Genomic DNA, 26,331 nt, shown 5'->3' with positions numbered 1-26,331 from the left:
ACAAAGGGACAAGGGACAGGTCCAAGTCTTCCTTTTCTGCCTTTCTCTCCACTGAGGGACAGCCCACTTGCTGTGAACAGCAAAGGGGATCTCCAGAAGAGAGAAGGACAAGCAGAGAAACCCTCGTAGAATCAGAAAGGAAAGACTATGCTTCAGAGACAGGAACAAAAACCAACACTGGGGAGTTCTCTAGAATGCCGTGGCCTTAATTACCAACAGAAGAAACACTTTCTAAGAAAACGGACAAAAAAATTACACAGTTGAATTCCACATAGCCTGGTGTCAAGTACTGAGCTACCATCTACTCACACATACACGCACCAGCCCCGGTGACACATACCCCCAAAGAAGCAGTAGCGCAGAGACAGCCAATCCAGCCAACTCAGCCGTGTTTGGAAACAGGATGTCCGACGTGAAGCTAAGGGGCAACTGAATGTGGCACATTCCACTCAGGCATGCCAGTTTATTGCACAACAAGAAAGGACAAGAAGGGCAGGGCAAAGGAAAGGGAGGAAGAATCCTGTTATGGAGGCCCCAAAATGCCACAACTAAAAAAAAACAGGCGATAATTACATTACAGGTTATTAGTGTTAGATTGATTCTAATACTAAAACACAAAGCAAAAATTGTACAGAAATTTATTTTAAATGTAAAAGTTAACATGTATAAGTTCAGCCCAGAGTTAAATCTGCAGGAAAATACTCAATAAATGGACTGTTACTGTCGATTTGAATGTTTTAATAGGAAATAAAAAGACAAAACACTTTTGATCTCCAATAGTATTGATAACTTCTCTTAAAAGCGTAAGTTGGCCGGGCACAGTGGCTCATGCCTGTACTCCAAGCACTTTGGTAAGCGGAGGCCAGCAGATCACTTAAGAGTTCGAGATCAACCTGGCCAACATGGCAAAACCCTGTCTTTACAAAAATTAGCTAGGCGTGGTGGTGCACACCAGTAATCCTAGCTACTTGGGAGGCTGAGGTATGAAAATTGCTTGAACCCAAGAGACAGAAGTTGCAGTGAGCTGAGATCGCACAATTGCACTCCAGCCTGGGCAACAGAGGGAGACTGTCTCCAAAAAAAAAAAAAAAAAAATTTAAGTATGTTACATGATACAATTATTAAATAACCAAGGGAAGATTATTTTACATGAAAATATCCAGTGCCGTACGAATGTAATTAAAGTGCTCACAACTGATCTAGTGTTTAGACAGATGGAGCTGGTGTAAACTGGAACAAAACTTGCAGTAAACAGTTTGACATTATGTTCAGAGAACCAAAAATGTGTCCCTGATCCTTAAACCAGTAATCACACCTGGGATTAAATCTAAGAAAGGAATAAAAACAATCTAAAGTGTAAAATTCATAAGCATGTTTATGGTACACGTAGCAAAGTTAAAAACATGCATAACCAGGTTCCTCAAAAACTCAAACACAATTACCATATGTTGCAGCAATTTCACTTCAGCAAATTCCTGCCACTGCTTCTATCTCAAAAGAAGTGAAAAGTGGGAACTCAAACAGATATTTATACACCCGTGTTCTTCGTAGCATAGATAAAAACAATCCTAACACCAATCAGCAGATGAATAGATAAACAAAATGTGTAGATATATTGGAGTGTTATTCAGCCATAGTAAGCAATGACGTACTGATACATGCTGCAACATGGTGAACCTTGAAAACATTATGCTAAGTGAAAGAAGCCAGCCTCAAAAGACCACATATTGAATGATTCCATTCATATGAAATGTCCAGAACAGGTAAGTCCGCAGAGACAGAAAGTAGATTAGTGGCTGGCAGACGCTAAGGGAACGGGACAATGTGGAGCGACTGCTAATGGGTAGACGGTTTTCTTTTGGGGTAACAAAAATGTTCTGGAACTAAACAGTTATGGGTGCACATTTTGAATGTACTAAATGCTACTGAACTATACCCCTTAAAATGTTTAAATGGGCCCAGCCCAGTGGCTCACGTATGTAATCCCAACACTTTGGGAGGCCAAGGCAGGACGATCACTTGAGCCCTGCAGTTTGAGACCAGCGTGGGCAACACAGTGAGATCCCATCTCTATAAAAGAAAAACAGTGTTTTTGGCTGGGTGCAGTGGCTCATGCCTGTAATCACAGCACTTTGGGAGGCTGAGGTGGGCGGATCACCTAAGGTCAGGAGTTCAAGACCAACCTAGCCAACATAGTGAAACCCGTCTCTACTAAAAAATACAAAAATTAGCCAGATGTGGTGGCACACACCTGTAGTTCCAGCTACTTGGGAGGCTGAGGCAGGAGAATCGCTTGAACCCAGGAAGCAGAGGTTGCAGTGAGCCAAGATCATGCCATTGCACTCTAGCCTGGGCAACGAGAGTGAAACTCTGCCTCAAAAAAAAAAAAAAAAAGAAAAGAAAAAGAAAAGAAAAACAATGCTTTTAAGAAAATTAATTTTTTTTGCTCATCATCACTGGCCATCAGAGAAATGCAAATCAAAACCACAATGAGATACCATCTCACACCAGTTAGAATGGTGATCATTAAAAAGTCAGGAAGCAACAGGTGCCGGAGAGGATGTGGAGAAATAGGAATGCCATTGTGGAAGACAGTGTGGCGATTCCTCAAGGATCTAGAACTAGAAATACCATTTGACCCAGCCATCCCATCACTGGGCATATACCCAAAGGATTATAAATCATGCTGCTGTAAAGACATATGCACACATACGTTTATTGCAGCACTATTCACAATAGCAAAGACTTGGAACCAACCCAAATGTCCATCAATGATAGATTGCATTAAGAAAATGTGGCACATATACACCATGGAATACTATGCAGTCATAAAAAAGGATGGGTTCATGTTCTTTGTAGGGACATGGATGCAGCTGGAAACCACCATTCTCAGCAAACTATCGCAAGGACAGAAAACCAAACATCGCATGTTCTCACTCACAGGTGGGAAGTGAACAATGAGAACACCTGGACACAGGGTGGGCAACATCACACACCAGGGCCTGTCATGGGGTGGGCAGAGCGAGAAGGGATAGCATTAGAAGATATGCCTAATGTAAATGACAAGTTAACGGGTGCAGCACACCAACACGGCACATGTATACATATGTAACAAACCTGCACGTTGCGCACATGTACCCTAGAACTTAAAGTATAATTTAAAAAAAAAGAAAAATAATTTTTTTAAATGGTTAAATGGCAAATATCATGTTTGTTTTGTTTTGAAGAAATAGGGTCTCATTCTGTCACCCAGGCTGGAGTGCAGTGGTGCAATTATGGCTCACTACATCCTTGAACTGGGCTCAACTGATCCGCCCACCTCAGCCTCCCAAAGTGCTGGGATCACAGGCATGAGCCACAGCGCCTGGCCTATAATACTTTTTAAAATGACATTGTTAGGCTGAGTGAGCTGGTCCATGCTTGTAATCCCAGCGCTTTGGGAGGCCAAGGCAGGAGGATCCCTTGAGCCTAGGAGTTCAAGACCAGCCTGGGAAAGATGGCAAGACCTCATCTCTACAAAGAAAAAATTAAAAATCCAGGTGTGGTGGCACACACCTATAGCCTCAGCTACTGGAGAGGCTGAGACAAAAGGATCCCTTGAGCACAGCAGTTAGAGCATGTAGTGAGCTGTGACCATACCACTACCCTCCAGCCTAGGAGACGGCAAGACCCCATCTCTCACTCTGTCACCCAGGCTAGAGTACAGTGGCATGATCTTGGCTAACTGCAACCTCCATCTCCCAGGCTCAAGAGGTTCTCGTGCCTCAGCCTCCCAAGTAGCTGGGATTACAGGCACATGTGAACATGCCCAGCTAATTTTTGTATTTTTAGTAGAGACACAGTTTTGCCATGTTGTCCAGGCTGGTCTTGAACTCCTGAGCTCAAGTGATCTACTCGCCTTTGCCTCCCAAAGTGATGGGATTACAGGTGTGAGACACTGCACCTGACCTTTTTAATTTTCTTTTTCTTCTCTTTTTTTTTCTGAGACGGAGTCTCGCTCTGTCACCCAGGCTGGAGTGCAGTGGTGCGATCTCGGCTCACTGCAACCTCCACCTCCCAGGTTCAAGTGATTCTTGGGCCTTAGCCTCCCAAGTTGACCTAGCTAATATTTGTATTTATAGTAGAGACGGGGTTTTGCCATGTTGGCCAGGCTGGTCCCTGAACTCTTGAACCTAGGAGATGGAGGTTGCAGTGAGCTGAGATCTCACCATTACACTCCAGCCTGGGCAACAGAGTAAGACTCTGTCTCAACAGAAAGAAAAAAAAAAAAAAAGAAAACAAAGTAAGAACTGAGGAGAAGGATTAGATTATCATTAGGTTCATGGAATTCCTCTTCCCAAGCTTTCCTTGGAGTCTTAGTACACTCTGGAGTAGGGGCTAGTTTTTGACCACAGAAGACACACACCTGGTATAGAAAAGTGCTTTGAAAACCAGTCTCCTGAAAAGGGGAGAGGCTCCAGAAGTGTGAAAACTCTTTTCTAGGTTTGAAAAAAAAAAAAAGAAGAAGAAGAAGATGCCGGCCCACAGCATCTTTCCAAACAAAAATGTTGGCAAATTTCATACTTATCCTTGTCAAACACAATATAAGATGTCAAAATTTGGCATAAACCCAGTCCAAAACAGAATGATCTTCGTGTAATTTTTAATAAATAAGACATTCATATGGGTTTAATCAAAATGGATGCATTTTGAATTTAGTAAGATTACCATAACTAGGGTTGGGCACGGTGGCTCACACCTGTAATCCCAGCACTTGGGGAGGCCGAGGCGGGCGGATCACAAGCTCAGGAGATCAAGACCATCCTGGCTAACATGGCGAAACCCCGTCTCCACTAAACACACAAAAAATTAGCCTGGTGTGGTAGTGGGCGCCTGTAGTTCCAGCTACTCAGGAGGCTGAGACAGGAGAATGGCATGAACCCGGGAGGCGGAGCTTGCAGTGAGCCGAGATCGCACCACTGCACTCCAGTCTGGGCGACAGAGCAAGATTCCATCTCAAAAAAAAAGATTATCATAACTTCTAATCCTGTGGCTTTAGGTAGTCTAGCCCATGGACAATAAGGAGGTTTGTTTTGGGAAAGGACTGGTATCCTCTTTGTTTCAAAGCTAAACTGTAAGTTCCTCCTAAAGTTAGTTTGACCTGTGTCCAGGAATGAATAAGGAGAGCTTGGAGGATGAGAGCAAGATGGAGTCAGTTAGGTCAAATCTTTCTTTCACTGTCTCAGATTTTCTGAGTTCACAGCTGCTTCTGGGCCTTCTGTCTGGAACACCTTTCCCTTCCCTGCCAACCACCCCCTTTGCCCTCTGATCTCAGATGGAGTGACTTCTTCAGGGCCACCTCCCTAGACAGGTGGGCTAAGTTACCCCCTTGGCACCTGGCATTTTCCACTGATCACAATTTGTAGTCACTGATTAAGTGATTGATTACCAACAGTCTCTGTCATCGGAATATACAGCTCCAAGAGGGCAAGGTCAGGGTCTACTCAGGGCCAGAGCAGACACTCAATAAATGCTGCAGAATGGAATGAGCAGCCAATCTGGTTCTTCACAAGCACCTGCAGTGCCCTGCACTGGGAAAATCAACCTTCACAAACACAGAGCAGAGCGGCCAGGACCTTCACCGAACACCCGTGGGAGACCTGGGGCTTTCGCCAAAATGATGCCTTTCTCCTGGTCACAAAAATGCACAAGGCAAGACTTGCTTTTCTGTCTTCTACTCCTCGACTCCTTCCTGGGCCAAAAAAGCTTGGTTGTCAAATGGCAAAGCTCACACCCCACCTACAAAAGGCGAAGGGCTGAGCCAGGATGACAAAATTCAACACATGCAGCTGAATTGGGCAAGGGAAGTCAGAATAGTGAGAATGTTTACAACCCTCAACAGGAAAAAGCCCTTCAGCTCTTATGCTGCGAAGGCAGGAGGAACACTTTCAGGACTACTTCATAGGAACGAACTTAAAAAGCTCCATGTGTAGGACTCCATCCCCAGAGAGGAGCACCCCAGCCTTGCATGGCTCTCACCTTGCAGAGGGCTGTACTTTCTCCTGTGCCCACCTTAGCAGAAGCCCCAGAAGCCCAGATCTACCATCCCCACCCCCCAACACACACACACACACACACACACACACACACACACACACACACACACACACACACCCCATGGCCTTTCCCTCTATTGTTTGTGTGGCTCCAGCCACAGCTGGGAACTGACTGTCTGGGCTATTCAAGTTATCCCCACATGGACAGTTTGTATAAGTGTTCTGGTTACACAGTTGCACTACTCCGGGTATTTTTGGTGTCCAATTTTGCAACACACACAAGGTTGTCAGGAACAAATATATAGTTACAGTAAGAATGCCTGTATAAAGTTTAATTTTGCACACTCAAAGCAATCAGTCATTGTCTTTACAGTTCTAGCCTTTACACCATGCTTAGGATGGCCTTTATTATCTCAAGATTAGCAAAATATCCTGTAATATTTTCCTCTAGCACTTTTACAGTTGAATTTTTAACATTATATCTTTTCTTTCTTACTATTTTTTTTTTAACTGCTGTTTGCTGAGCAGGGCTAATTCACAGGCAGTGTGCGCAGGGTAGCAGCCAACATTATATCTTTCAATCACCTTTTGAACCATCTGGATTTTACTGGGTTTGACGGAGTTATGTAGGGATCCAGCTGTACTTTCTTATAATGATAACAAACACATTAGTAATAATAGTAAACATTTATGGAGTGCTACCATAAACACTTACAAGCATTTACATCCATTAACTCATTTAATCCTCCTAACAGTCCTAACATTTATTCCCATTTGACAGAAGAATGAATACACTAAAGCACTGAGAAGTTGAATACCTAGACCCACATCACACAGCTTGTAAACAGTGAACTGGTTTTCTAACAGAGCCTGAACTCAGAGGTCACAATCCTAACCACCACCCACACCTGCCTCTGGCCCCAAAGATCCTGACCTCACTGATTAAATAATCTCTCCTTATAACTCTTCTTTCTCTAAATTTTCTCCTAGCCCAACTTCCGGTCTTTTGCATACTTTGAGAATTTCTTAAGCCAAGCACAAAGATAAAGCTTCACTTTTTGACCCATTCTGAAACTTCGCCTTCAAACAGGAGCATTATGGTCAAATTGGGTAAGACTCATCTTACTACTGTCATGCCTCTTGGTGGTTCAACGCCAGGAGGTTTCATCACTTTGCTGTCTTTTGCATTGCAGAGTATGTGCTACCAGATTCTTTTTTCTTCTAGTGATTTAGAAGAGAGCTTCCACAAGCAGTGCTGGGAATGGAGGGTGCCAGGCAGTGTCCGGGGTGACCATCAGCTAAGAACTACTTCCACCATTTACCCATCATGCTATGCAAATACCATTGTTTGCCTGTCAGGGTCATTATGTGAAAGGTTCAGGAATGCTAATGTTGAATGTTTGAATCCTTTTTTTTTTTTTTTTTAAAGGCAGGGTCTCACTCCTGTCACCCACGCTGGAGTGCAGTGGTACGATCACAGTTCACTGCAGCCTCAACTTTCAGGGCTCAGGTGATTTTCCCATCTCAGCTTCCCAAGTAGCTAGGACTACAGGCAGGCAGCACCACACTTGGCTAATTTTTTGTATTTGTAGTAAACATGGGGTTTCCCCATCTTGTCCAGGCTGGTCTTGAACTCCTAGCTCAAAGGATCCACTTCGCTTGGCCTCCCAAAGTGCTGGGATTACAGGCTTGAGCCACTGCCCCCAGCATGCATCATATTTTAAATTATGGTCAAGGAGGCATGGTAGACACTACTAGTGGCCATCCGCTATCCATACTCTTCTTAGTATCAAAGCTCTGGGCCCTAAGGAAAAACCACATTTCTTAGCCTCCCCTGCAGCAAAATGAGACTACAAGGCTAAGTGTTGGCCAATGAGATAAAAGCAGTGGTGTGTAAGCCTTTCTCAAAGGCTGCCTTCCCTACATCCTGGAATTCGGACACGATGGCTGATGCTTCAGCAGCCTTCTTAGATGTGAGGTGACCTTAAGGATGGAAACCATATCTAGTATGGTAGAACTGAAGGACAGGAAGAGCATGGGACCCTGGGGACAGCAGGGCTGCACCAGTCCTGCGCAGTCTCCCTCTGAACTTCTTATATTTCAGAGAAAAATAAATCCTATAATGTGAAGCCACTGTTCTATATAGCCAAACTTAATCCTTACTGATATAGTTACCTTTAAAGGTACTATCTGTACAGGCTAAGAGGTTAACAGGCCAAAAGGTTACAGGCTAAGAGGTTAACCTATATTTTCCTAATTATCCACAGCAAAAACAGAATAATCTATTTGCACTTAATCTCACCCATCTCCCTCCAACCTCGGGTTTTACTGCTCTAATCTGGGAGTTCAGATGAAATTTCCTGTTTTTAAATAATTAATTTCTTTTTTTTTTTTGAAACGGAGTCTTGCTTTGTCTGTCGCCAGGCTGGAGTGCAGTGACGTGATCTCGGCTCACTGCAACCTCGGCCTCCCAGGTTCCAGCGATTCCCCTGCCTCAGCCTCCCAAGTAGCTGGGACTACAGGCGCACACCACCACACCAGGCTAATTTTTGTATTTTAGTAGAGACGGGGTTTCATCGTGTTGGCCAGGATTATCTCAATCTCCTGAACCTCATGATCTGCCCACCTCGGCCTCCCAAAGTGCTAGGATTATAGGCATGAGACACTGCGCCAGGCCCAAATAATTAATTTCTTAGACTTGCTTTCTGTTGTCCAAAAACATTTTTACCCAATATTTATGATTAGACTCTCTAAGGCTTTCAAGGTAGCCTGAGCAGCTTCCAGAGTTCAAGGCCCACATCCCTTCCCTTGTCCTGCCTGTCCTGTGTTCCCCTTCAAAGGTGGCTCTAACTAGGGGACAAGCGAAGTCAGTTAGCAATCAAGGGGTAAATTCTGGAAAAGTTAAGTGCCACATTAGGAAAACTTATTTTATTAATAGTACAAAATCTTATGAAATCACAATGCCAACTGTGCTTCTACCATTCAATGCATTCATCTGTATTATTGTTAATCTAAATTATTTCCTGAACAGGAAATTCTGCTTAAAAATGAACAATGGTTACTTTTTCAAAACATTAAATGAGATCATCTGGATATTAAAAGATTTCAAACTCATCCAAAAAATATTAGTCTGACAATATGCAGTTAAGGAAAACAAATAAATCCTGACAGTAAAATGATTCCACATTTACTTGAACCAATTTTCCAATGAACACAAACATAAATTCAAAATGTGGAAAATTCCAAAGGGCAACCTACAAAGCAGAATACAAATAAATAAATGCAACATTGTAACTTTAAAATGTAATTATTCAGGTGATAGAGTCACTATACACAAGACTCCAGTGCACATAAAATGTCTATGTTGTTATTATCATATTTTTATTTTTTATTTTTAAATAAAGAAGAGGTCTCACTATGTTGCCCAGGCTGGTCTCAAACTCTTGAGCTCAAGTGATCCTCCCACCTCAGCCTCCCAAAGCGCTGGGATCACAGATGTGAGCTCAGCCATAAAATGTCTGTTAAGTGTACACTTGAATAGCATTGATGACTACTCAAGAAGGATCCCCCACCACCACTCTCCAAGGTTAGGGGCAAGCCTGTCAGAATCAGGAACAATGACAGCAGAAATCAAGAGAGTTTTGAAAGCTTATTAAGAATGCATGGCCAGGCACAGTGGCTCACGCTTGTAATCCCAGCACTTTGGGAGGCTGAGGCAGGCAGATCACTTGAGGTCAGGAGTTTGAGACCAGCCTGGCCAACCCAGCAAAACCCCATCTCTACTAAGAAAAAAAAAATACAAAAATTAGCTGAGCATGGTGGCGCATGCCTGTAATCCCAACTACTCAGGAGGCTGAGGCAGGAGAATCTCTTGAACCTGGGAGGCAGAGATTGCAGTGAGCCAAGATCACGCCACTGCACTTCAGCCTGGGGGACAGGGGCAGACTTCATCTCAAAAAAAAAAAAAAAAAAAAAAAAAGAATGCAGCCACACTGTGGGAGATGTGAGGAGACTGAGGGATAAGGGATGACAGCTAAAGGAAAAGAAGATTTTTGGGAGTGGATGAAAATGTTCTGAAATTGAACAGATTCACCAACTGAACTGGTGATGATTGCACAACCCCATGAACATACTAAAAACCACTGAATTATACACTTTAGATGGATGAACTGTATGAAGCATGAATTCTATCTCAATGAAGCTGTTACAGGAAAAAAATATAACCACAAGGAATATGAAAGGAGGGCTGCTGAGCACACACACTGACAGAGGCAGGAAGCAGAAAACTCTCTGAGGCAGATACGGGAGGGTCCCTGGAGAACTTCCCACCTGCCAGGGTCATTGTGCACAGGTGGCTTGCCTAAACGTGCCAGCAGTGAAAAATTCAGTCTCTTAACACATGCATAGTAAGGGAAATAAATCAAGGTGGAATGGCTCAGACAAGCAGCCCGCATGCACACTGGAAGGTCAGGGTAGAGTCGCCAGAAACTCATACCTTATACAAATAGGGAACACAGCCCCATCAGCAGATAGAGAAGCCCTTGTATTCAACTGTGAAGGGAGAAGCAGCAACCTGCTTTCAGGACCCTTCTCTTTGAGTGTCTGTGTGCCTACTTCTCCCTGGTCATGAGACAAGAACCTGGACCTTGCTGGGCTAATGAGCAAAATATCCTGCATCAGTACCCCTAACACATCAGCAAATCTCTGGAAAACAGAAGATACCACAAAAGATAACTCTGAATCCATGAGAAAGATTAAATTGCCTTCCACATCAACTGTCTGGAAAGCCCAAGGTAAAAGGAGCTTCTAATACCTTTAACAGACATTTCTTCTGAAGATAGGTTAAGACAGGTAAAATGAGATTTTGGCTGGGCGCGGTGGTTCACACCTGTAATCCCAGCACCTTGGGAGGCCAAGGCAGGCGGATCACTGGAGGTCAGGAGATCGAGACCAGCCTGGCCAACATGACGAAACCCTGTCTCTACTAAAAATACAAAAATTAGCCGGGTGTGGTGGCGTGTGCCTGTAATCCCAGCTACTTGGGAGGTTTGAGGCAGGAGAATCGCTTGAACCTGGGAGGTGGAAGTTGCAGTGAGCCGAGATTGTGCCACTACACTGCAGCCTAGGTGACAGAGAGACTCTATCTCAAAAAAAAGATAAATAAATACATGACATTTCATACTTAAGAACAATAAGCTTTGGTTACCTAGATTTTCAATGACATGAAACGACTGTTTACAGCTTAACAATGCTGAGTAAATAGGTGGAGGATTGCTGGACTCACCAACAGCTCTTTGAATGCTATTTGGCTTCCCAACTAAAAAGAGGTGGTTCTCTCCTACCATTAAGTTGGTGTCATGATAGAGGTCATTCCTTGAAGGTCTAGGCCAGGAGTCTACAAACTATGGCTCAAGGGGAAACCCAGCCCCCTGCTATTTTTATAAAGAAAAGTGTTACTGAAACACAGCCACACCCGTTCCTCCTGGGAGTGTCTATGGCTGCTTTATGTGCTGCAACAGCAGAGACAAGCAGTTGAGACAGAGATGTTCTGACCTGCAAACCTAAAAGATTTATTCCCTGGCCCTTTACAGGAGTTTGCCAACTTCTGCTCGAGGCCATAAGAGTCATGTTCTTCCCCTCCTCAAGTAGGGCTAAGAGAAGAAGCCAATAATTCAGAGGTGACTGGCACCACGAGGCTTTCATGAAGGCCACCAGTGTACCTCGGCCATTCAGTGCCACTCCTGTCACCTAAGAATATTCTAAAGTCTAAGCTGTTCACTTTGTCCACAATTCTTCCTGCATCCTTCCTGAATCACCCTTGCTATGGTTCACTATTTGCCCAATATGGGCAAAATATTTCACAACTCTGTGACTTCGGGCTGGGCCACGACTCGTTGTGGCCGACATAACTCCATGTCCAGTGGGAGGCTCTAAGCAGGCCTGTGTGGCATGGTTGGGTCTGTCCTCCTGAGCTCTTGGCTTCTGCCCAGAGGAGAACACGTCCCTAGGTAGGTCCCAACTTTGTGGCCCAAATCTCCAAACAAGAGACAAACAAAGCCAATCCTCACGTGACCCATGTCTGTGAGCAAGAAATAAATGTTGTAGGAACCACTAGGATTTGGAGGCTGTTAGCACTCCTACAGCAACAACTGACTAATGCACAGCGAATTTAAAGTCCTGTGAAGTTGGCCAGGCACGGTGGCTCACACCTGTAATCCCTGCACTTTAGGAGGCTAAGGGGGGGGGGGGGGGGTGGATCACCTGAAGTCAGGAGTTCAAGACCAGCCTGGCCAATAAGGTGAAACTCCGTCTGTACTAAAAATACAAAAAAATTAGCCGGGTATGGTGGCACATGCCTGTAGTCCCAGCTACTTGGAAGGCTGAGGCAGGAGAATCACTTGAACCCAGTATACAAAGGTTGCAGTGAGCCAAGACTGTGCCACTGTACTCCAGCCTGGATGACAGAGCAAGAGACCTTGTCTTTCTTAAAAAAATAAATGGTGACAGGTGAGACAGGCAACTTTAATTGTGTAGAAGGAAAGAAATCTTCTCTCATCTCATCTTTTCTCCTGCCTTGTTCCATCTGCCTTTATTCTCTTCCCATCCACTCTGTTTACTGGAACTAATTCCAGTAGAGGTGCACTGCAGCCTCTACATCCTGGGCTCAAGTGATCCTCCCACCTCAGCCTCCCAAGTAGCTGGGACTACAGGGCATGCACCACCACACCGGCTAATCTTTATATTTTTTGTAGAGATGGGTGTTTCACTATGTTGCCTAGGCTGGCTTCAAACTCCTTGGCTCAAGTGGTTCTCCTGCCTCGGCCTCCCAAAGTACTGGAATTACCGGCGTGAGCCACTGGCCTTAACCCTGGCAGTCTCTTCCTACAATTAACTCCCATTTCCTTCAATCCATTCCAAAAGTTGCAACACCCAGTGAAGGCTCCTGGCTTCTGTTGCTAGTGCGTCTCTGGCCCACTAGGTGGTGCTTTATCCTCACCTGGACAGGCCCATTCTACCACATCCCAGGCAGCCTGAACTCACATTAAAGGCACAGGAAGAGAGGCTGGGCACAGAAAACTTCCAGGCCCTGTCACAAAGTCAGCTTTGCCCCTTCTCATTTTTACTCACATAAATAGGGAGAAACAACAGCTAAAATAGCACTGGACAATGAGTTCAAATCTGCAGGTATGACCACCTGAATGGTCTATGGTCAGGATTTTTCAAAGCTGAACAAAAGAGCATAATTATATTTATCAGATAAGATGAAACCGAACATGTTGGTTTGGGAAAGAGAACAGAATTCCTACTAAGAGAAGAACATCAGGGTCCCTCAGCATGGCTCTCCCTCTCTGCATGGCTGGGGTATGAAGGAGGGGCCCTGACCACAGGCTTAGCTCAACGTCGTCTTTCCAACCATTTCCATCTCTCCCACTAAGAAGGTTCAGCTTGTACCACGCAAATGTTCCATAATCTAGGTCAAAATCAAACTAGGGTTTAAACCCCCTGGAAGGTCAAGATTAGGGTCTTGGTCTGAGCTGCCGCACTCAGGTCTGGAGTTGGTGCTGGCATCCTCTGGCTCCTTGGGCCACCTCCCCCTCATTTTCTCCCATCTGCTTTAAAAATCCTTACTCACTTGAGACTCAGGCCATCAGCTGGGTCACCCCCTGCCTACGCCCACTCGTCCACCCATCAGCAACTCTGCCCTGGTAGAGGTTGGCGGCCGTCCTCTCCACCGAGTGCAGCCACTCATCCAGGCTGCCGCTGCCACCCCCACACCTGACAACACCTGACTGCCCAGCTCTCAAGTCCGGGACCTCCATGGCCCTCCTTTCACATGCCACTTCTGCCAGCCACACCCGGACCACCTCTGAAATCTGGAATTCAGATGCTCCCCTCCCTGACTGCAACCCCCACCCTCACAGCTCTCTATCAGTTATCCCTGCTATTCCATCTGGAGACCCCCAGACCCTCGATCCCTCTGCATGGCCTCTACCGCCCCCTTCCCGTCCAGCTGGAATCCCCCAGCCCTTTGCTCCAGCAACACTGGTGCCTAAGGCTTAGCCTCCCTCACTCCCATGGGACTTTCATGGCACCATACAGTAAAACCCAATTCTGGATGAAACCACCTGTCCACCTTGCTCTCCCTGCAGCTGGGCTCCAAGGGGTACACCATGGACTCCCATGCTCAAAAGACCCACCCTGCTAGGTGCTCCTTCTTTTCCAACACCGTGATAGAGGGTAGCAGAGTAGGAAGTGAGCCTGGACCACATAAGGCCTCAATAGAGCAGTAAATTTGTAAATTAGGGCAAAACCACCTTCTAGGCACCTTCCAGTCACTCCAAAGGGTGAGCTGGCTGGAGCTCTGTGCTCTCTCTCTCCTCCCTCTCTCCCGCAGGTCAGGTTCCCTCCACAGAACTCAGTCTTCAGCCTTCCCACTTCACGTTGATATCCTCACCTCTTCCTTCTCATTCAATTCCAGCTAATAATTCAAAAGACTTACTGCACACTCATGACCTGCAGACTCAACTGGGAAAGGGCCAGTTGACCACAGGCCCAACTTCCCTTCCTCCATGTGCTGGAAAAGCACCAAAGAACATTAACTCAGTATGGCCTGTGACCTGCCTGCTGCCTGTACCTAAGAAGCTCTACTGAATGCTGCAAAGCTTCCAAAGGCATCACCAAACTAGATCTACCTCAGTTGTAGGTAAATATTAAAAAGAAAAAACAGAAAGCCATTGTTTCTGCAAGGAAGAAGAGGAGGAGAGAAGCAGAGAAAGGAGGGGAGTGGGGATGGAGGAAGAGAAGAAGGAAGGAGGGAGCAAGGGGAAGGAGAGATATGGGGGGAAGGGGGGAGAGGAAACAGAAAGTGGGAAGGAGAGATGGGGGAGAGAAGAGGGTGAGAAGAAGAAAAACAAAAAGAAGGGAGGAAAGGAAAACTTAAAGGTCCTCCAAGATACTCCTCTAGAAATAGAAACACCACTGGACCCTGGTGTTGACATAGTTGCCAATATCACAGGAGTTTAAAAGGTGAGACCTCCACAGCCCTTCCCAGAGCACACTCTGATGGACCACCTATCAGTATGTGATTGGTCCGTTTTCTAAGACATATGTCTGGGAAATTTAAAAACTCAAATCATAAACTATGTGGTGAGTGCCTGATACAAGGTTCATGTACGCCCAGTAGGTGCCGCGTGGTGTTCAAAATCCAAGCCTACCAGGCAGTGACATGCTACACGAGGGATGGAAAGGAAAGTATATAAATAGGATATAAATAGTAATTAGAATTTTGGAGGCAATCACTCCATGAGCTAAAAGTAGAAACTTAAGCATTTATGTCAGATCACAGAAAATACAATAAAAATTCCTCCAGGAAATACCGAAAACGCTCGGCTTCCACACACTGAGGAATGTAAATCAAGATCAGGGGCTGCTGCCATTTATACACCTCAGCCGGCAAACAGCAAATGTGCTCATACCGGGGGTGCAGACAATGGGCGCCCACACACTCTCCCACGTCGTCTGAACAACACATACCACACAACCTCTATGACTCGCTCCATCAAATTACAGTCTCCAGCCTAGGAATTTGCACAAGTACATTCATCACTTGTTTGTTTAAATATGTGGGAACATGGCTATCCCCTAGCCAGTGGTATTTGCAAAATACTGGAAACAATCTACATGTCTTACAATAGGGAATTAATTAAATCAATCATGGGATTTATAGACAACGAAAAATAGGCAGCCAGCAAAAAGAATATGATGGATGGATGCTAAGTGGAAAGGTCTCCAATACAGATTACTGAGGAGGAAAGGCACCAATACGTTTAGTATATGTTCCTATGTGTAGAAAGCTTTCAAAGCAGGGGAGGGGACATACATATCATACAAACGCAAGCACAGAACATTTTTGGAAAGATACACAAGCAAGTCATTCCCTTGGAAGGAAAGGCAGAGGGCTGGGAATGTGATGAAGGTGGAAAACCTCAAAGTGTATTCTTTAAACTGTATGCATTTTTCCTGTTGCACACTTTTTAAGCCAATGCTCCTAAGGGTGAGTAGGAATGGCGCTTGAGGCACCACTTAAAATGCAAGAACTGAAAACAACTTACAGCACCCATCAATAGGGGGCTGCTGCAGTGGTTCTGTCTTGGACCCTTGAGTAGTCAGCATGCTTCACTGTCTTTGGGGCTGCCCCCTTCACAACAATTCTACCTGCAGGGGCAGGGCCTAACTGCTCATTACGTGCCCTAATGAGGCTACATCCCCTCAGTGACATTTGAAATACAGGCTATGTCATTTTTCTTTAGCTTCTCCTTTATCGTATGGTAAAGTATCTCGCTGATTCTTTTAAAATTATGTGTTTGGCCAGGCGCGGTGGCTCATGTCTGTAATCCCAGCACTTTGGGAGGCTGAGGCAGGCGTATCACTTGAGGACAGGAGTTCGAGACCAGCCTGGCCAACATGGCAAAACCCTGTCTCTACTAAAATCACAAAAAAAATTAGCCGGGTGTAGTGGCACATGCCTAGAATCCCAGCTACTTGGGAGGCTGAGGCAGGAAAATCACTTGAACCTGGGAGGCAGAGGTTGCAGTGAACTGAGATCACACTACCGTACTCCAGCCTGGACAACAGAGCAAGATTCCATCTCAAAAAAAGATAGAAATAAAAATAAAATTATGTTTTTAAGAGGATTCATTATCTATGAATTTCATTTAAGGGTAATTAAAAAAGGAGTTACAAAATGCTTCTTCTAAAAAGAAATATTAGGTTTTCCAGGACTGAGAACTCCTGGGTTTTCCTAGCCTGTTCGGGTTGCTAGAGCAAAATACCATAAACTGGTAGCTTGTAAACAATAAACATTTATTTCTCCCAGCTTTGAGGGCTGACAAGTCCAAGATAAAGGCACCAGCAGACATCTGGTAAGGGCTTGGTTCCTGGTTCACTGATGGCACCTTCTCACTCTGTCCTCACAGGGTAGAACAGGCCAGCTAGCTCTCCAAAACCTCTTTTATAAGGACACTAATCCACTCATCAGGGCTCTGCCCCTGTGACCTAACCACCTCCCAGAGGCTCCACCTCCTAATACCACTGCACTGCTGATTCGGTTTCAACATACATATACATATTTTGGGGAGACAAGTATTCAGACCACAGCCTGGTTTAATTAACTGACTGATGATGATGATGATGATGATGATACAGCCAAACAATGGGATATTATGTCACTATTTTAAAGAATAAGGTAATATCATGTGAATTCATTTTAAATAATATGGTTAATCGTCTTAAAATGCAGATCAAGGAATAGGATATGGTCCCATCTGTATTTTTTAGAAAATGCGTATGTGCATAAAAACTTCTTGGAATGAATTTTTTACCCATTAAACTGCACTGATGGTGGAGTGAGAACTGCTCTGCACTGACTGTATTTTGGTACACTTTCAAGTTTTACCACCTGCATGTGTTATTATTTTCATAATTTAAAACCCCATTTAACAGTAAATGAAATGAATACAAAAGAAAAAAAATGAAGAAGGGGTCAGAAAATAATGCTGCTGGGTCTAAACCTCAGGGATCCCTATTTTATACAAGAGGTTAAGCTGCCTACTCTGCGCCTCCTCAGAGGTGGGGGTGGTAACAGCACCCACCTCAGAGCTGTGCTGAGGACAACATGAGTTCCAGGAGACGCACCTGGAAACCTGCCAGGCACAGAGCTCCTCCTCAGTAAATGGCAGCCACCATTAGGATCTGTGAAGGCTAACTGTATAATATGTGTCTCCTTGACTGCACCATGGGGTGGCCAGAAATTTGGTCAAGAATGATTCTAAATGTGTCTGTGGCAGTGTTTCCGGGTGAGATGAGTATGAATGAGTAGGCTGAGTAAAACAGATGCCTCCTTACTGTGAGTGAAGTGGACCTCATCCAATCAGCTGGGGTCTGAATAGAGCAAACAGGCGGACAGATCCCCTCCCAGGGTCTTCAGGACTGGAACACCAGCTCCTGGGCCTCAATCCTGTCAAGCCCTTGGACTGCAACTATACCACTGGGTCTCCCAGGGCTCCAGCTTGCCAACTGCACATCTTGGACTTGTCAGCCTCCACCATCAAGTAACACAATTCCTTGTAATAAATCTCTATATATGTTTCTCCTATTGGCTCTGTTTCTCTGGAGAAACCTAGAACAGGATTTATAAAATTATATTTCTTCCAGATCTAGTTACAAAGTTACACCTTTGCTGGGCACTGGGGCTCACACCTATAATCCCAACACTTTGGGAAGCCAAGGTGGTAGGATCACTTGAGGCCAGAAGTTCAAGACCAGCCTGGTCAATATAGCAAGATCCCATCTCTACCCAAAAAATTTAAAAAAAAAAAAGTCAGGCATGGTGGCTCCAGCCTGTAGTCGCAGCTACTTGGGAGGTGGAGGTGGGAGAATCACTTGATCCCAGGAATTCAAGATTGCAATAAACCATGATTGCATGGCACCACTGCACTCCAGCCTATGTGACACAGTAAGACTCTGACTCTAAAAGTAAAATAAAGTTTCAGCTCCTGATAGTTTCAGCCTGACTTGCTCAAGTTTTTCAATGTTTATGAGAGATCAGGGGTCAGTGAAAACAGAGAGGTTTCTGACTCCAAAGTTCCTCCCCGGGCCGTGGGTCCCAGACTCACACGCCAACCCAGCTGCTCAGCCTGAGCCTGGCATTGGTGCACCCTGAATCCTCTCAGTCACTCCCAGTCAGTGTTCCCACAACAGCCCTTGGCTAAGCAGGAAGAACAGGGTGCCGAGGCCCACACCTGGCCACTCTGCCAACAATTGCCATTTTTTTCTATTATAATTTATTATTTGCCAGCTTCCAAAATAGTTTGCAGTGAACAAAGATTGATACATTATATACATGAAAAGCTTGTTTCGGCCAGGCGTGGTGGCTCAGGCCTGTAATCCTAACACTTTAGGAGGCCTAGCTGGGCCTGAGCTCAGGAGCTCGCGATCAGCCTCGGCAACATGGCGAAATCCTGTCTCTACTAAAAATACAAAAAATTAGCTGGACGTGGTGGCGCACGCCTGAAATCCCAGCTATTCAGAAGGTTGAGGCAAAAACCTTGTGATAAATATTCTACCTACTCACCTAGTCATAAGGGAACTGAAAGGTAGGAAGATTAGCTAGTGGCCCCCAAATCATTCATAGCATATTTAAAAGGCAGAGGTGAATGTTTCCATGGTTTTGCAAAGATCAAATGCTCTCTCTAGAAATAAGCATAACAGGGCCCCTTTCTGCATTCCATTTGCAAAAACAAATCAACTGTGAAATAAAGGAGATTCCACTGAGAGGAGAAAAGAAAACTTCTAAATTACACATTTAGAAAATATGTGTTATTCCCTAGATTGTAATTTACATTTTCTCACTCTGTTGTAAAAGGGATATTTCACTGTTCATTATTTTCTGTTTCATTAATATAGCCAAATAAAAGACCCATTTAGATGACAAATTTTCAATAGAAAACACGTATAAAAATTATACTAGAGAGAAATTGAAAAGGCCATAAATTTAATAAATAAGACGTGTAAGAATTCCATAATGTTTTATTTGAGCATGTTTTCAGAGGATAAGACATCAAGTTTTATGGCTTAAATCAGTGATAGAAAAGGAACAGCTCCCGGGTCAGGCATGGTGGCTCACGCCTGTAATCCCAGCACTTGCGGAGGCCGAGTCAGGGTGATCACTTGAGCCCAGGAATTCAAGACCAGCCTGGGCAACACAGTGAGTCATACAATAAAATAAAATGAGATAAAATAAAACAGTAAAATAAAATAAATAAAAGGAACAAATTCTAGGCCATGGCCCTTTGATGAAAAGTCCTCCCAGGCAGGGCTGCTCCTGTTAGCAGATTTGTCCTAGGCAATTCTCACTCGGTTTACAGCTTCTCCTTTACACCCTGGCCCACCTCTGTGCTCTGAGGGCAGGACCAGTCCTCACCGATCCCAGGAATTAACATAAACCCCAGTAAAAAGCTGGCCCTGGATGCATGCTGGTTCAACACGCAAAAATCAATACGATTGCCTCAGTAAGATGCATGTTTAAAGTATCGTTAGGCTTATTTAGTAAGATTTACACATTTTAAAGCCTAAAACTGACTGGAATGGAACAGGAGCTCACTTCTCTCAGGAATTAACTGTTTTCTGGCTCACACAGCTCTCCGGAAGCAGCGTGTAGACAGGGCAGAAACCAGATGGGTCATCAACCACCAGACTCTGACCAGCTTAGAGGAAGTGAGAGGTGTCAACCCCACAGCAAGAGACAAGCAACAGCAGATCTGATTAGTAAGCCTCCATCACTGGGGTGTGGGTCCAAGTCCCAGGCCCAAGCATTTAGTAAAGGACAAAAAAGAAAGGGAAGGTGGAAGAAGAGGGAAAGGGGAGAGAGGGAGGGAGACAGTCTAACTCTGTCCTTCACCTTCTGAAAAATTCCTTGCTGACCCAAGATACCAGGTTAGCGTCCAAGAAACCAGGATAAAGACAAGACATAGGATTAGAGAAATCACAGCTGGAGAGGCGGAGGACGCCTTAGAAACCCTGTTGACCCACTGCAGAGAACTGTGAAGGGAAAGGGAGTGGGAGTGCCCAGGTAGTCTGGACTCAACTCAGCCCTGTGCTTACGCCCTGCAAGTATCACTTGCACCTACTGAGCCTGGGCAAGGGGACAAGGGGACCTGGGAACGGGAGATGGGGGTGGGGGGTGAGGGCAGTGGTTGTGTCTCTAAAGCCCCTTTGCTCTGCCTATCATTCAACATGGCAATTTCTCTACCACATGACCATGAACAACCTCCCAAGCAGCACAGAGCAAGAGAGAGACAGCTTCTCCTGAGGTCTTTTCTCCTTTCCGACCGTACCACAAAGAAAACAGACAGCAGACAGACCTGGCAAACATACTTACCACGGGAGTTTGTCCGAATGAGCTTGCCTTGGCAGAGTCCTGGCAGAGGCTGAGCCCTGACGGGCTGCCCGAATTGAAAAACCAATGCCATGTGCAGACATAAACTCCAAAGGCACTTCAGAGAACAGAGAGAGCCTCCATGAGAGCCCAGCCCTGGCAGTACCTCGCACAGCCGTCCTCCCGTGCCTTCCTCAGCAGTTTTCTGAGTTTGCTTGTTAGGGCAAATCCTAAGATTGTGAGCTGCCCTGGAAGCACAATGGGTTATGTAACTCCAGGCAGCCTGGGAACCCTATCGGCTCATCTTGTTAAGTCACCCCAAACAGAAAATGACGCACCCAAAAATGTGATACCTCTAGGTTGGGGGTAGGGGAGAACGGGGCTTTGTGATGGGCATTCCGTTTTGCCTAAAAATTAAAGTGGAACAAAAAGTCTGCTGTTCATCTCAGGGCTTGCTGGGAACTGGGGGAGGAATGAATTATCAAGGGCTGAATGCCAAGCGGTGTCCTGAGACTGCACTTGGCAAAGCCCTGGGAGGCCACAGATGCATTCTTGGGGATAGTCTAGGTCTCTCGGAGAACTTTTTTCCATTTAATGTCTTCCTTTCAATGACTGCCTAATAAAACTTTAATCTGAGCATGTTCTCCATCACCTGACAGCCCATCCCTTAAACGCAGAAGAGTGTCTGTGTTTACACTCCTGTTTACCAAGCCAGTGCGAAACACAACAGCACTGAGCTGTTTCTCAGCTTTCCTCTGGTCCCAACAAAGAACCCTCAAGTCACCACATCCTATAGGGTTTGAAGTTTCAGCACTACATTCCGCCATTTCTTTGTTTTTTGTTTTTTTTGTTTTATTTTGTTTTGTTTGTTTTGCTTTGTTTTCTTTTTTTTTTTTTTTTTTTTTGAGACGGAGTCTGGCTCGGTCGCCCAGGCTGGAGTGCAGTGGCCGGATCTCAGCTCACTGCAAGCTCCGCCTCCCAGGTTCACGCCATTCTCCTGCCTCCGCCTCCCAAGTAGCTGGGACTACAGGCGCCCGCCTCGTCACCCGGCTAGTTTTTTGTATTCTTTAGTAGAGACGGGGTTTCACCGTATTAGCCAGGATGGTCTCGATCTCCTGACCTTGTGATCCGCCCGTCTCGGCCTCCCAAAGTGCTGGGATTACAGGCTTGAGCCACCGCGCCCGGCCTGCTTTGTTTTCTTGATACAGAGTCTCACTCTGTCACCGAGGCTAGAGTGCAGTGGTACTGTGTCGGCTCACTGTAACCTCTGTCTCCTGGGTTCAAGCAATTCTCCTGCCTCAGCCTCCCGAGTAGCTGGGATCACAGGTGTCCACCACCACATCTGGCTAGTTTTTATATTTTTAGTAGAGATGTGGTTTCACCATGTTGGCCAGGCTGGTCTTGAACTCCTGACCTCAGGTGATCGGCCTGCCTCGGCCTCCCAAAGTGCTGGGATTAAGACATGAGCCACCATGCTCGGCCATGAAGTTTCAGCACTACATCCTGCCATTTCTTTACCCTCCGTTGTCACGTTCGGAGAAAGTGAAACCACTTTAATAGGCTGGATACTTCCTAGATTTCACTGGTACAGACGCCACTAGAATCCCATGGATCAATTCATGTGTTTGCATAAATGTAGATGCAGTTGGGTCACTGCCTCCTCCACAAAGCCCTCGTGGTCTTCTCCTGTCCTTTCCCCTCCAAGGTTCAGCCTGGCACCCTCCTTGGTGCCCTCCTGTGCTGTGCTTATCATCACTGTGCTAACCTTGGTGTACAGTCAATTTCTACTCACTCATCTGTCTCCCCAACTAGACTGCATTCTTAGGCAGCAAAAAACCCCTGCCCTGGGGTCCTGCAGACGTGGATGCAACTCCTGCCACTCAGGAGTTCCGCCAAGGTGCTGAACATTGCGAGATCTAGACTCTTCACCTACACGAAGAGGATAACACCCACTGCACAAATCGACACAATTGATACACCCAACAAATGTTCACTGAGCACTGGCCACAGGCAGGCACTATGGTAGTCACTGGATTCAGGAGTGCGCAAAGCAGACACAGAGTTTGCCCTCTGCAAGTTTACAGTCTACTGCAAGCTTGGGAAACAAAACACAAATATAGTAGCTCAGAGGATGGTTAAGTCTGGGGAAAAAAATTAAGCAGGAAAGGGAGATGGGGAAAGGTGGGGTAGATCACTCTTTATGTCAGGGGGAGGGTCACAAAAAGCATCAAATAAAATGTCACTTGGATAAGGAAGAGGGGGATCATGAGGATATCTGGAGTTAAGGCAGTCCAAAGACCCTGAGGCTGGATGTGCCTGGTGAGTTCAAGGTTAAGTGAGGCAGCCAGTGTGTCTGAAGCACAGAGGGCACAAAGGAGGCAGGTCAGTGGGGCAAAGAGGGATTCCCATCATTCAGCCCCTTCCTTACAGATCTCTATAGAAGGGGAGCTCACTGTAAGTTTGGAGGAGAGTTAAACCATCTGACTGCATTAAAAGCCAACTCTCATGGCTAGGTGGAGAAAGAATTTTACAGAGGCAAGGGTAGCAGTAGGAGGCCCCACTGGGAGGCCAGTGTTGTCACCCAGGTGTGAGACGGGGATGGCTGGGACATGGTAAATGCTGAGTAGATTCTGGACACACTCTGAAGACAGAGCCAACAGAATTCCTGACAACCTGGGTATGAAATGCAGAAAGGCAGAATCACAAATGCCTCCTCCAAGGGTCTTGGCCTGAGCAACTAGAATAATGAAAGCACCATTTACAAGGATGGGGAAAACCCTAAGAAAAGCAGGTGGAGGTGGAAACCAGGAGCTCATTTTTGGTCACTTGAGTTTGACATGCCTGTTGGACATCTAACTGGAAACTCATGTGGAGTCAGTCTGAGACGTCTGGCCTTAAGAAGAAAGGTCCAGGTTGAGTACAGAAACCAGTGAGTGGCCAGTACAGAAGGCGATTTTAAAACCTACGTGCTGGGTGAGATCATGTGCTGCATGGGTGCACACATAAGAGCAAAGAGGTGGAAAGGTTGGGCCCTTCAACGTTCCCAGGCTTGGGAGAAGAGGAAATGCAGCCACTGAGGCAGAAGAACAGGGAGAATGTGGGGACCCAGAAGCCAAGTAAAGACTGTACTTCCAGAAGACAGGACTTGGCAACAGTGTGAATTACCACTGAAAAGTGAAGTGAGGTGAAGGCAGAGGACAGACTGGACTGAACCAGGTTGTCAGTGTGGTGGGGCATAAGCCTGCCTGAAGTGGACTCCAGAGAGAACAAAGGAAAAACCAGAGTAAGCAAAAAGTAGAGCAGAGACACTGGCCTCCGGGAAACATGGGACTGGGAAGGATTCTATTTCCGAAGAGGGAGATCATAGCATGTTTCTGCACTAAAAAGAAAGATCCAAGTGCAAGGGGAAAAGAATGATGCAGTAGAGGAAAGGGAGATATCGGAACTGTGTCCTTCATGGGGCAGGCAAGCAGGAGAGGGACTCAGTCACAAGTGGAGGACAACTTGTGTGGGCCACTTGACAAAAAGGGAGAGGAGGTGTTTGGGGGCCTAACACAGGAGGAGCTAGGTACCAGGCTGGGACCCCCAGCCTTCTCTGTGCCTTTCTGTATCCAGGGAACCCCTGACACACAGGAGGTCCTCAAGGCTTAACTGGTAACACAGAACCAAGAGAAGCTACTGGAAGCCAACTTGCATATATTAAGCTGTCATCAGGCATTACTTCAAACAGACAAACAAAAGCAAACACTGCAGACAAAAATGAGAAACTGAGCAAACTTCTATATGAATGCAACTGGACTGAACTATAATTTTGCTACTTGCTGCTGTTATGCACACCATGCTACACCATTTCCATTGAGAGCCCTCTCTTATGCTAGCCCCAAGCACTTGTCTCAATGTTTCCTTGGGGAAAATAAAAAAGCAATAGCTCTAGTATTAAGTGCCCGCACAGCAGATGTTCCCACTGGGAGGTGATTACCACCTGGGACACTGAGAGTTATGACTGACACAGGTATCTGTAAAAATCCATGTCTGTGCAAATCCTGATGGTGTACAAAGGGCACTCCATGAAGTTTTCTGTTTTTGCATCCCACAATGACAGTGCATGTTATTCCCGTTATACCTGTTTTATATCTGAAGAACCTGAGTCCAAAGAGAGAAGGAAGGGTTCAATCTACACTGAGTGCCTGTGATGAGCCATGCTTGCTGCTCAGGTTTCAATGTTACCATCTTTAACCTTCATGACAATTCAGTGAAGTGCTGTCTACATCTCAGTCAGGATAGTAGGTCAACAACTGACCCAAGTTACAAAATGGTTCACTGGCAGAACAGGTTCTGGATGGGAGGTCTCACAATCCCAAAGCTCAGAGTCTTTTGCACTTTAGTAGTTCCCCTCCGCATACCTCCCCGAGACCCTCCCATGTGGCTGCATTCCTTCCCTAATCCTCAGTGACTGAAACCTCCCTCCCTTCCTCCCTGGCAGGGAAAGGGCCCCCATACCAGTAATGGTGCAGGCATCCCGGTACCCTCTGTAGCTGGGAGCATCTTCCACAGCCTCGCTTATGTAGTGTTCCTCAGGAATGCCCGGGCTGCAGGCTAGGACTGCATGGTTGCATGCCTCCGAAGGGGGCACGGAGTTGGCCAAAGTGTCGTCGTGCAGAGCTGTGGCGTCCAGCTTGGCAGGTTTCACAGGGAGGTGCCCACTGCCATCGGGGGCCCCACTGCCAGAGTCTGGGGCAGTTGGGCAGATGGCCCCCGGTAGTTCTGGTGCACCAGCAGGGGCTCCTTACAGGGAATCTATGGGACAATTGAGAGAGAGGGGCACAGTTAGAGTCTATCGATAAACCTGGACAAATCTTTAGAAAATAAGGGCCCGGGGATGACGTACATTCAGACTGCGAATTCTGAAAAGTGTTTCCCTCAAGTCATGGCATCTCCAGTCACACTGCTTAGTTTCAATAAAATAATTGCAGCAAAGTTCCATTCAACTAATGAATACTGACCAAAATGTGGAGCACATGGCTTCATTTGCTTATTGAAACCTGCCTTGAAGCAGCTCTAAGCAAATAAACACACTGGAGCACAGCTAAAACCTATATTCCTACAGGATTTATACACACAAAGAGAAGTAACATTTTTATTTGTATAAACTCTTTCAAGCACAGTAACTTCTCAACTCTCTAAGAACTTTAAGGTATGCCCCTAACTTAACCTACGGTGAGAAATTAGGGGACTCCTTTAAGAACCTGATGAAAACGGCCGGACACGGTGACTCACTCCTATAATCCCAGCACCTTGAGAGGCTGAGGTGGGCGGCTCATTTGAGGTCAGGAGTTTGAGACCAACCTGGCCAATATGGTG

At 45.8% G+C, this 26,331-nt stretch overlaps 1 protein-coding gene across 3 annotated transcripts in view; it reads right to left on the bottom strand.

The window, feature by feature from the left end:
- Nucleotides 1-25,753, bottom strand: part of TRAK1 (trafficking kinesin protein 1) — a 139,588-nt gene extending 113,835 nt beyond the window's left edge. For 2 of the 3 annotated variants that reach the window (XM_030935386.1, XM_030935403.1), the window contains exon 1: nt 25,471-25,753. The gene's annotated coding sequence lies outside the window, so the exon portion shown is untranslated. The remainder of the gene's footprint in view (nt 1-25,470) is intronic. The other variant, XM_030935396.1, reaches the window with a different exon arrangement.
- Between the last annotated feature and the right edge of the window lie 578 nt (nt 25,754-26,331).

Source organism: Rhinopithecus roxellana, chromosome 1, assembly GCF_007565055.1.
Source record: "Rhinopithecus roxellana isolate Shanxi Qingling chromosome 1, ASM756505v1, whole genome shotgun sequence".
Classification (NCBI taxonomy): Eukaryota; Metazoa; Chordata; class Mammalia; order Primates; family Cercopithecidae; genus Rhinopithecus; species Rhinopithecus roxellana.
Note: the sequence above shows the minus strand (reverse complement) of the source record. Positions and strands in the feature narration are given on the sequence as shown.